We start from the raw sequence: 10,395 nt of genomic DNA on the forward strand, positions 1-10,395 counted from the left end.
TTTTCCCCCCCCGTGGCTCCGAAGTGTCCGGTTTCGCTCGCCCCGTTCTGCTCCCGGGGTGGGGTCAGAGCTCCGGGGCTTTCCTGCTCCTGTCCGGGGTGGGGGAAACTTCCAGAAATCCCTGAAGAGGGAGGGATGGGGACAGGGAGGGGAGAGGACAGGAGCAAATTCTTGCTGTGGGGTGGGAGAGGGGAGGGGGCTCATCCCTGGGTGCTCTGAGCTCATTCTGGGGGTGCCCTAAGCTCATCCTGGGGTGTTCTGGGCTCAGGGTGGGTTTGCAGCTCATCAGGCTCATCCCAAGGGTGCTCTGAGCTCATCCTGGGGTGTCCTGGGCTCATCCCTGGGTGCTCTGGACTCATCCTAGGGTGTCCTGGGCTCATCCCTGGGGTGCCCTGGCCTCATCCCTGGGTGTCCTGAGCTCATCCCAGGGTGTCCTAAACTCATCCCAGGGTGTCCTGAGCTCATCCTGGGGTGCAGGTCTCTGGAGCAGAGACCAGCCCCCTGGATTGGGATGAGCTCTCTGGAACTGGGGTGGGCCCCCTTAAGCTGGAATGAGCCTCTTCTGGGATGAGCCCCCTGGAATTGGGATAAATCCCCCAAACTGGGTTGAGCCCCCCTGGAATTGGGATCAGCCCCCTGGAATTGGGATCAGCCCCCCCAGACTGGGATGAGCCCCCTGGAATTGGGATAAATCCCCCAAACTGGGTTGAGCCCTCCTGGAATTGGGATCAGCCCCCTGGAATTGGGATCAGCCCCCCCAGACTGGGATGAGCTCCCTGGAATTGGGATAAATCCCCCAAACTGGGTTGAGCCCTCCTGGAATTGGGATCAGGCCCCTGGAATTGGGATCAGCCCCCCCCAGACTGGGATGAGCCCCCTGGAATTGGGATAAATCCCCCCCAGACTGGGATGAGTCCCCTGCAGCTCCATCCCACTCTGGGCTGGGCTCTGGGAATCTCCTTTTCCTCCCTCCCAGAATTTTCCTGCTTTTCTCCTGCTGCTGCTGAGCGCTGCCACCACAATCCTCCTGATCGATCGATTGATTAATTAATTATCCCCTGATTGATTGACTGATTGTCCCCTGGCTGATGTGGCACCCCGAGCCACCCTGCCCCTCTCCTCCCCACCGCGCTGGTGGCAGCTTTTTTGGGACCAATTTGGGATGGTGTCACGGACCAAAATGTCACAGCACGTCCCTGTCCCCTCCTCCTCCGGGTCCGGGGGGTCCCGGGTGGGGCGGGGTCGGGTCAAACTGGAACCCAGCAGGGAGGGAGGGACAGGAATCTGCAGGGATGGGGGATCCCGGGGAAAACTCTGCTGTTCCCCTGGGAAAAACAGGAATTAGGGACCAAAGCCACCGAGTGGGACATTGCTGGGGACACCTTCCTTCCTCGGGGCTGGGATTGGGGACAGGGACACGGGAATCCCGGCTCAGGGGGACAGGGAGAGGGGTTAGGGTGGCACTGGGACAGCCAGGGTGGGAATCCTGACTGCAGTGGGGTCAGGGACAGGAATTTAGGGTGACACAGGAACAGCCAGGGTGGGAATCCTGACTGCAGTGGAATTTAGGGTGACACAAGAACAGAGCTGTCCAGGGTGGGAATCCCAGCTGTAATGGGGTCAGGGATTTAGGGTGACACCAGAACACCCAGAGTGAAAATCCTGACTGCAGTGGGGTCAGGGACAGGAATTTAGGGTGACACAGGAACACCCAGGGTGGGAATCCTGACTGCAGTGGGGTCAGGGACAGGAATTTAGGGTGACACAGGAACAGCCAGGGTGGGAATCCTGACTGCAGTGGGGTCAGGGACAGGGGTTTAGGGTGACACAGGAACACCCAGGATGGGCTGAAATGGGTCAGGGATTTAGGGTGACACAGGAACACCCAGGATGGGGTCAGGGGGATCAGGGGTTTAGGGTGACACAGGAGCCCCCAGGATGGGATCAGGGGTTTAGGGGGTGACACAGGAGCCCCCAGGATGGGATCAGGGGTTTAGGGGGTGACACAGGAGCCCCCAGGATGGGATCAGGGGTTTAGGGTGACACAGCAGCCCCCAGGATGGGATCAGGGGTTTAGGGGGTGACACAGGAGCCCCCAGAATGGGATCAGGGGTTTAGGGGGTGACACAGGAGCCCCCAGGATGGGATCAGGGGTTTAGGGGGTGACACAGGAGCCCCCAGGATGGGATCAGGGATTTAGGGTGACACAGGAGCCCCCAGGATGGGATCAGGGGTTTAGGGGGTGACACAGGAGCCCCCAGGATGGGATCAGGGGTTTAGGGTGACACAGCAGCCCCCAGGATGGGATCAGGAGTTTAGGGTGACAGGAGCCCCCAGGATGGGATTAAGGATTTAGGGGGTGACACAGGAGCCCCCAGGATGGGATCAGGGGTTTAGGGGGTGACACAGGAGCCCCCAGGATGGGATCAGGGGTTTAGGGTGACAGGAGCCCCCGGGCTGGGAGTCCCAGCTGGTGCTAAAACAGGGAGCACAAGGGCAGGGGGAGCCTCCCCCTGCTAAATCCTCTTAATCACGTTCTTGTCTGGGAATGGGGGGGAAACATCAATGTGAATAAACCCTTTTGTAATGGACCAAATAACAGGAAATTCCCTTTTGGGATACAGACCTTTTTTTAATCCTCCCTCGAGATCATTGTCCCTAAATTCTCCCCTCCCGTGCCTCTTTCACCCCCACCATGGGAAAACAAAAACCTCTTACTGCTTGATTTCTTGCCTTTTCTCTCAACTTTATGCACTTTTTTGCCTCTTTTTTTTTTTTTTTTTTTTTTTTTTCATAGCTGAAAAGCACCTAAACCTGTATTTAAAATAAATAAATAAATAAAAGAGTAAAAAAAAAAAAAATCCAAGGAAGAAGAACGATTAAAAAGCTGAATGATTGCTTCTCATCACGTGTTAAATAGACCTCGCCCATCCCGGCTTCCCTGGTTTTGTCTCAGTGCTGAGCTTGGAACGTGTTTTTCTCGGGATCTGTTGCTTAATTGGGGTGTTGTCCTTGTGTCCTCCTTCCTGGGTTGAGCACCCACCAGTAAAAAAAAAAAAATTTATTTGGCTTTTTTTTTTTCCAAAAAAAAAAAAAAAAAAAGAAAACCCACGGAATGGAACAACCCGACCGATTCTCTCTTCCCGGTTGACTCGGATTGAAAATAAAAGTTTAATTTTTACCTGCTGATTGTGCTGGCTTTGATTGAGGCCGCTTTTCCTGCTTGCTTTGGGACGAGGGGAGGATTCCAAATCTGGGATTTTTATCTCCCCCGAGCTTGGGACATCCCTGGGGACCCCCCTGGGCTGCAGCTCCTCGGCTCATGCCCCAGTTTTGGGAGGTTCAGGGTTGTGTTTTGGAGCCGAGAGGTTTCCGTGCAGCCTTGGGAATTCAGGCGCTGATTAAAAAAAAAAAAACAAAAACAAAAAAAAAACGTGGGGAAGGATTTTGTTTATCAACAGCTGCGGTTAAAAAAAAAATCGAGGAAAACAAAAGCGGCAGCGCCTGGAAAGGCAAAGGGAGGTGCTGGGGAACCAGGGAAGGTGATTAAAAAATGGGTTTGTGCTCGTTTTCCCCGTTTTCTCTCCTTTTCCTCAAAGGATGGGTGTGGGATGGGAGGGGGCACCCCCTAAAATTGGGAAGGGAAGGGAAGGGAAGGGAAGGGAAGGGAAGGGAAGGGAAGGGAAGGGAAGGGAAGGGAAGGGAAGGGAAGGGAAGGGAAGGGAAGGGAAGGGAAGGAAGGAAAGGAAGGAAAGGAAAGGAAAGGAAAGGAAAGGAAAGGAAAGGAAAGGAAAGGAAAGGAAAAGGAAAGGAAAGGAAAGGAAAGGAAAGGAAAGGAAGGAAAGGAAAGGAAAGGAAAGGAAAGGAAAGGAAAGGAAAGGAAAGGAAGCTGGCTGCTCCGGGGTTTGTGCCTCCATCTCCAGCCGGCTCCATCAGCTCCGGCATCATCTCTGCATCCTGAGCCTCGGGCGGGGACGGGCGGGCGCAGCGGCGGCGCTGCCCAGCAGCTCTGCCAGGACCCCCAAATCCCCGCCAGGACCCCCAGATCCCCGCCAGGAACCCCAAATCCCCGCCCGGAGCCCCCTCCCTCCCCCACCATGCTGGACATTTTCATCCTGATGTTCTTCGCCATCATCGGCCTGGTGATCCTGTCCTACATCATCTACATGCTCTGAAGGAGCCGCCGCGGGAGATGCGGCTCGGCAGCAGCCGGGGGGCGGCCAGGTGAGCTCCGAGCCCCGCCGGGGGCTTCAGGGGAGGGGGGAGGGGGGGGTTAGGTGGTTTTGGGGTCGCTGCTGTTGTTTTTGGCCGCCTGGGTTGCCAGGGGAGCAGCGGGGGGATTTTCCGAGCTGCGCTGCGCAGCCGGGCCGGGTTGATGGGCCGCTCCCCGCAGCTCGGCCCGGCGGCTTTTGTTCCCGAGAGGGGGAGAATCGGAACAGCCCGGGGAGAAACCGGGCGGGATCGCGGCTGTGACACGCAGAGAGGCAAAGGAGCGTCCTGGGGTCCGGGGCAGGGAGCTGCTCCATCCCCGCATCTCCATCCCTGTTTCTCCATCCCCGCATCTCCATCCCCGCATCTCCATCCCCACATCTCCATCCCTGTTTCTCCATCCCCGCTGCTCCATCCCCGCTGCTCCCGCACGGAGCTGCTCTATCCTCGCATCTCCCTCACCAAACTGCTCCATCCCCCCTGCTCCATCCCTGTTTCTTCATCCTTGTTTCTCCATCCCCTCTTTTCCCTTCCCTCTTTTCCATCCCTGTTTCTCCATCCCCTCTTTTCCCTTCCCTCTTTTCCATCCCTATTTCTCCATCCCTATTTCTCCATTCCCTCTTTTCCATCCCTATTTCTCCATTCCCTCCTTTCCATCCCTGTTCCCTATTTCTCCATCCCCTTTTTTCCATCCCCGATTGTCCATCACTATTTCTCCATCCCCTCTTTTCCACCCCTGTTTCTCCATCCCTATTTCTCCATTCCCTCTTTTACGTTCCCTCTTTTCCATCCCTGTTTCTCCATCCCTGTTTCTCCATCCCTATTTCTCCATTCCCTCTTTTCCGTTCCCTCTTTTCCGTTCCCTCTTTTCCATCCCTGTTTCTCCATCCCTGTTTCTCCATCCCTGTTTCTCCATCCCTGTTTCTCCATTCCCTCTTTTCCATCCCTGTTTCTCCATCCCTGTTTCTCCATTCCCTCTTTTCCGTTCCCTCTTTTCCATCCCTGTTTCTCCATCCCCCCTGTTCCATCCCCGCGGTTCCCGCAGCCCCGGGCCCGCCTCACACCGGCCTCTCTTTTCTTTTTCTTTTTTTTTTTTTTTTTTTTTTTTTTTTTTCTCTCCCGCAGCCTCCGCTCGGTTCGTGTCCCTCGGAGCTTCCTGGAGCAGCGTTAACCCCTGCGAGCCCGGCGCGGAGCACGGAGCGCTCACGGAGCCGGGGAGGAGATGGGGGGACACGGGAGGGGCTCCGGGGGGCGGCGGGGACCCGGCTAATGCCCCTGCCAGGACCTGTGTCCTTCCCTCTGCCAGGACCTGTGTCCTTCCCCCTGCCAGGACCTGTGTCCTTCTCCCTGCCAGGACCCGGCTAATGCCCCTGCCAGGACCTGTGTCCTTCCTTCTGCCAGGACCCGTGTCCTTCCCCCTGCCAGGACCTGTGTCCTTCCTTCTGCCAGGACCCGTGTCCTTCCCTCTGCCAGGACCTGGCTATTCCCCCTGCCAGGACCTGTGTCCTTCCCCCTGCCAGGACCTGTGTCCTTCCCCCTGCCAGGACTCGTGTCCTTCCCCCTGCCAGGACCTGTGTCCTTCCTTCTGCCAGGACCCGTGTCCTTCCCTCTGCCAGGACCTGGCTATTCCCCCTGCCAGGACCTGTGTCCTTCCCCCTGCCAGGACTCGTGTCCTTCCCCCTGTCAGGACCCGTGTCCTTCCCTCTGCCAGGACCTGGCTAATCCCCCTGCCAGGATCTGTGTCCTTCCCTCTGCCAGGACCTGGCTAATCCCCCTGCCAGGACCGGGCTAATCCCCCTGCCAGGACCTGTGTCCTTCCCTCTGCCAAGACCCGTGTCCTTCCCCCTGCCAGGACACGTGTCCTTCTCCCTGCCAGGACCCGTGTCCTTCCCTCTGCCAGGACCCGCTAATCCCCCTGCCAGGATCTGTGTCCTTCCCTCTGCCAGGACCTGGCTAATCCCCCTGCCAGGACCGGGCTAATCCCCCTGCCAGGACCCGTGTCCTTCCCCCTGCCAGGACCTGTGTCCTTCCCTCTGCCGGGACCTGGCTAATCCCCGTGCCAGGACCCGTGTCCTTCCCCCTGCCAGGACTCGTGTCCTTCTCCCTGTCAGGACCTGGCTATTCCCCCTGCCAGGACTCGTGTCCTTCTCCCTGCCAGGACCCGGGATGTTCCCGGTGTCGCTGGCGCTGTCCCCAGGGGGATGTGAGGGATCCCATCCCCCCTCCCCGTGTCGTGTCCCCTCAGCGCGAGCCCGGCCGGGGCCGCTCGTTTGGGTTTAAAACTTCCAATTTTGGGGAACCGCTTCTGTTTTTGCTGGGCGGCGTTCAGGGAGCGGAATAAAGAGGAAGAGGCCGGCGGGGGAAGGTGGCTGCGGCTGTCACTGCGCCTTCCGAGCACGCTGCAATTGCTCTGGGGTGGAAAAACATCCCAGAGCTTCGTTTTCCCCCTGTTTGGAGCAGCCTGGGAGGTGTTTGGGGGCAGCAGGAGAATTTTTTCCTGGTTTTTTTAAAGCTCTGCATTAATTCCTGTCCCTCCTACCATCGCTCGTGGACAAGGAATGAAAGTTTCACCCTCCTAGAAGGCAAAATTTTTATATTCCTGGTGTCTCCACGGTTTTGTATTTTTTCTCAGCAAGAAACATCTGAAATATCAAAAATAAGGAAAACTTTGTGCTGCTTCAGTTATCCACGGAAGAACCACAAAACCGTGTGAGAAAAAAAGGATCCAGGGCATGGGAAATGCTGGGATGGGCTGTGTGATTTTCAGGAGAGGGTGTTCACAGGAGAAAAATGGGATTTCAGAGTCTGGGAATGCTGGATGTGGTCAGAGCTGCCTGCTCAATGCTCGACACTGCAGTTTCCTGTCAGGAAAATTCCCCAGAGAAAATCTAGGCTGGGATTTCAGCCCTGGAGCTGCTCGGGGTGATCCTGCTGAGCCCCCGAGAGAGGAATTCCTGCAGGAATAAATCTCAATAATGGGAATCCGAAGCCTGAAAAATTCCTGGGAATTCCTGCAGGAATAAATCTCAATAATGGGAATCAGGAGACTGAAACATTCCTGGGGAATTCCTGCAGGAATAAATCTCAATAATGGGAATCAGGAGCCTGAAACATTCCTGGGAATTCCTGCAGGAACAAATCTCAATAATGGGAATCAGGAGCCTGAAACATTCCTGGGAATTCCTGCAGGAACAAATCGAGTCGCTGCTCCCCTGCCCAGTTTGGGCTGAACTGGGAAATGGTGCCAGTTCTGCTTTTTCCTTTTCCAGCTCCCCTTGGATCAGCTCAGACACATCCAGGTCCAGACGAGCTGGGATGGGGGTACCTGAGAAAAGGGAGATTTTCCTTTTTAATCCTTTTCCTTTGCCAAATTTTAACTGCTGCAGTGGAGGGTGGGTAAAACCCAGCAGATGTTCCACAGCAGAGTGGCAGCGCTGGATCCCGGTGCATCCCGAGCTGTGGAGGGGCTGTCCCTGTCCCTGTCCCCGTCCCTGTCCCTGTCCCTGTCCCTGTCCCTTTTCCCTATTCCTGTCCCTTTTCCCTGTCCCTTTTCCCTGTCCCTTTTCCCTGTCCCTGTCCCTGTCCCCGTCCCTGTCCCTTTTCCCTGTCCCTGTCCCTTTTCCCTGTCCCTTTTCCCTGTCCCTGTCCCTTTTCCCTGTCCCTTTTCCCTGTCCCTTTTCCCTGTCCCTGTCCCTGTCCCTGTCCCTTTTCCCTGTCCCTTTTCCCTTTCCCTGTCCCTTTTCCCTGTCCCTTTTCCCTTTCCCTGTCCCTTTTCCCTGTCCCTTTTCCCTTTTCCCTGTCCCTTTTCCCTGTCCCTGTCCCTGTCCCTGTCCCTTTTCCCTGTCCCTTTTCCCTGTCCCTTTTCCCTGTCCCTGTCCCTTTTCCCTGTCCCTTTCCCACCCCTCCCCATGCAGTTTTAGGTTGCCCTGCAGGGCTGTGTGAGCTCTGGGAGCCAGAGGAAGGATCGTTCCCATTCCACACATTCCTCACTCACTCCCCCCCGGCTGCAGATGCGGCTCCAGACTCGGCCTGAAGGACGGGAGGTCACTGAGAACTCGATTTATTCCTGCAGGAATTCCCAGAAATGTTTCAGGCTCCTGATTCCCATTTATTGAGATTTATTCCTGCAGGAATTCCCAGGAATGTTTCAGGCTCCTGATTCCCATTATTGAGATTTATTCCTGCAGGAATTCCCAGGAATGTTTCAGGCTCCTGATTCCCATTATTGAGATTTATTCCTGCAGGAATTCCCAGGAATGTTTCAGGCTCCTGATTCCCATTATTGAGATTTATTTCTGCAGGAATTCCCAGGAATGTTTCAGGCTCCTGATTCCCATTATTGAGATTTATTCCTACAGGAATTCCCCGGAAATGTTTCAGGCTCCTGATTCCCATTATTGAGATTTATTTCTGCAGGAATTCCCAGGGATGTTTCAGGCTCCTGATTCCCATTATTGAGATTTATTCCTGCAGGAATTCCCAGGAATGTTTCAGGCTCCTGATTCCCATTATTGAGATTTATTTCTGCAGGAATTCCCAGGAATGTTTCATGCTCCTGATTCCCATTATTGAGATTTATTCCTGCAGGAATTCCCAGGAATGTTTCATGCTCCTGATTCCCATTATTGAGATTTATTCCTGCAGGAATTCCCCGGGAATGTTTCAGGTTCCTGATTCCCATTATTGAGATTTATTCCTGCAGGAATTCCCCAAGAATGTTTCAGTCTCCTGATTCCCATTATTGAGATTTGTTTCTGCAGGAATTCCCAGAAATGTTTCAGGCTCCTGATTCCCATTATTGAGATTTATTCCTACAGGAATTCCCAGGAATGTTTCAGGCTCCTGATTCCCATTATTGAGATTTATTCCTGCAGGAATTCCCAGAAATGTTTCAGGCTCCTGATTCCCATTATTGAGATTTATTCCTGCAGGAATTCCCAGGAATGTTTCAGGCTCCTGATTCCCATTATTGAGATTTGTTCCTGCAGGAATTCCCCAAGAATGTTTCAGTCTCCTGATTCCCATTATTGAGATTTGTTCCTGCAGGAATTCCCAGAAATGTTTCAGGCTCCTGATTCCCATTATTGAGATTTATTCCTGCAGGAATTCCCCAGAAATGTTTCAGGCTCCTGATTCCCATTATTGAGATTTATTCCTGCAGGAATTCCCAGGAATGTTTCAGGCTCCTGATTCCCATTATTGAAATTCCCAGTTTGGGGATGAAATTCTGAGTTTTGGGATGAAATTCCCAGAGATTGGGGGATGAAATTCCGAGAATTTTGGGGATGAAATTCCCAGGTCTTTGGGGATGGAATTCCCAGGGGTTTGGGCTGAAATTCCCAATATTTGTGGCTGAAATTCTGAGAGTTTTGGGCTGAAATTCCCAGAGTTTTGGGGCTGAAATTCCCAGAGTTTGGGGATGAAATTCCCACAGTTTTAGGGATGAAATTCCCACAGTTTTGGGGCTGAGATTTCCCAGGATTTTTGGGCTGAAATTCTGAGAATTTTGGGGATGAAATTCTCAGTTTTGGGCTGAAATTCCCAGAGTTTTGGGGCTGAAATTCCCAGGATTTGGGTATGAAATTTCCAGGGTTTTGGGGCTGAAATTCCCAGGGCTTTGGGTCTGAAATTCGCAGAGTTTGGGGCTGAAATCCCCAGAGGTTTGGGGCTGAAATTTCCAGAATTTTGAGATTGAATTTCCCAGGGCTTTGGTGCTGAAATTCACAGGGTTTGGGGATGAAATTCCCAGAGTTTTGGGGCTGAAATTCCCAGTTTAGGGATGAAATTTTCAGGGCTTTGGGGCTGATATTCCCAGAGTTTTGGGGCTGAAATTCCCAGAGTTTTGGGGCTGAAATTCCCAGGGGTTTGGGGCTGAAATTCCCAGTTTTGGAGCTGAAATTCCCAGGATTTGGGGCTGAAATTTCCAGAATTTTGGGCTGAAATTCCCAGAGTTTTGGGGCTGAAATTCCCAGAGTTTTGGGGCTGAGATTTCCCAGGATTTTGGGGCTGAAATTCTGAGAATTTTGGGGATGAAATTCTCAGTTTTGGGCTGAAATTCCCAGAGTTTTGGGGCTGAAATTCCCAGGATTTGGGGATGAAATTTCCAGGGTTTTGGGGCTGAAATTCGCAGAGTTTGGGGCTGAAATCCCCAGAGGTTTGGGGCTGAAATTTCCAGGGTTTTGGGAC

The 10,395-nt window shown here is 53.8% G+C and overlaps 1 protein-coding gene across 1 annotated transcript in view; it reads right to left on the reverse strand.

Annotated features, from left to right (window-relative positions):
• Positions 1 to 10,395, reverse strand: part of CACNB1 (calcium voltage-gated channel auxiliary subunit beta 1) — a 79,078-nt gene that overhangs the window by 557 nt on the left and 68,126 nt on the right. The window lies entirely within an intron of this gene.

The sequence above is a fragment of the Erithacus rubecula genome (assembly GCF_903797595.1).
Source record: "Erithacus rubecula genome assembly, chromosome: 27".
NCBI classification, from domain to species: domain Eukaryota; kingdom Metazoa; phylum Chordata; class Aves; order Passeriformes; family Muscicapidae; genus Erithacus; species Erithacus rubecula.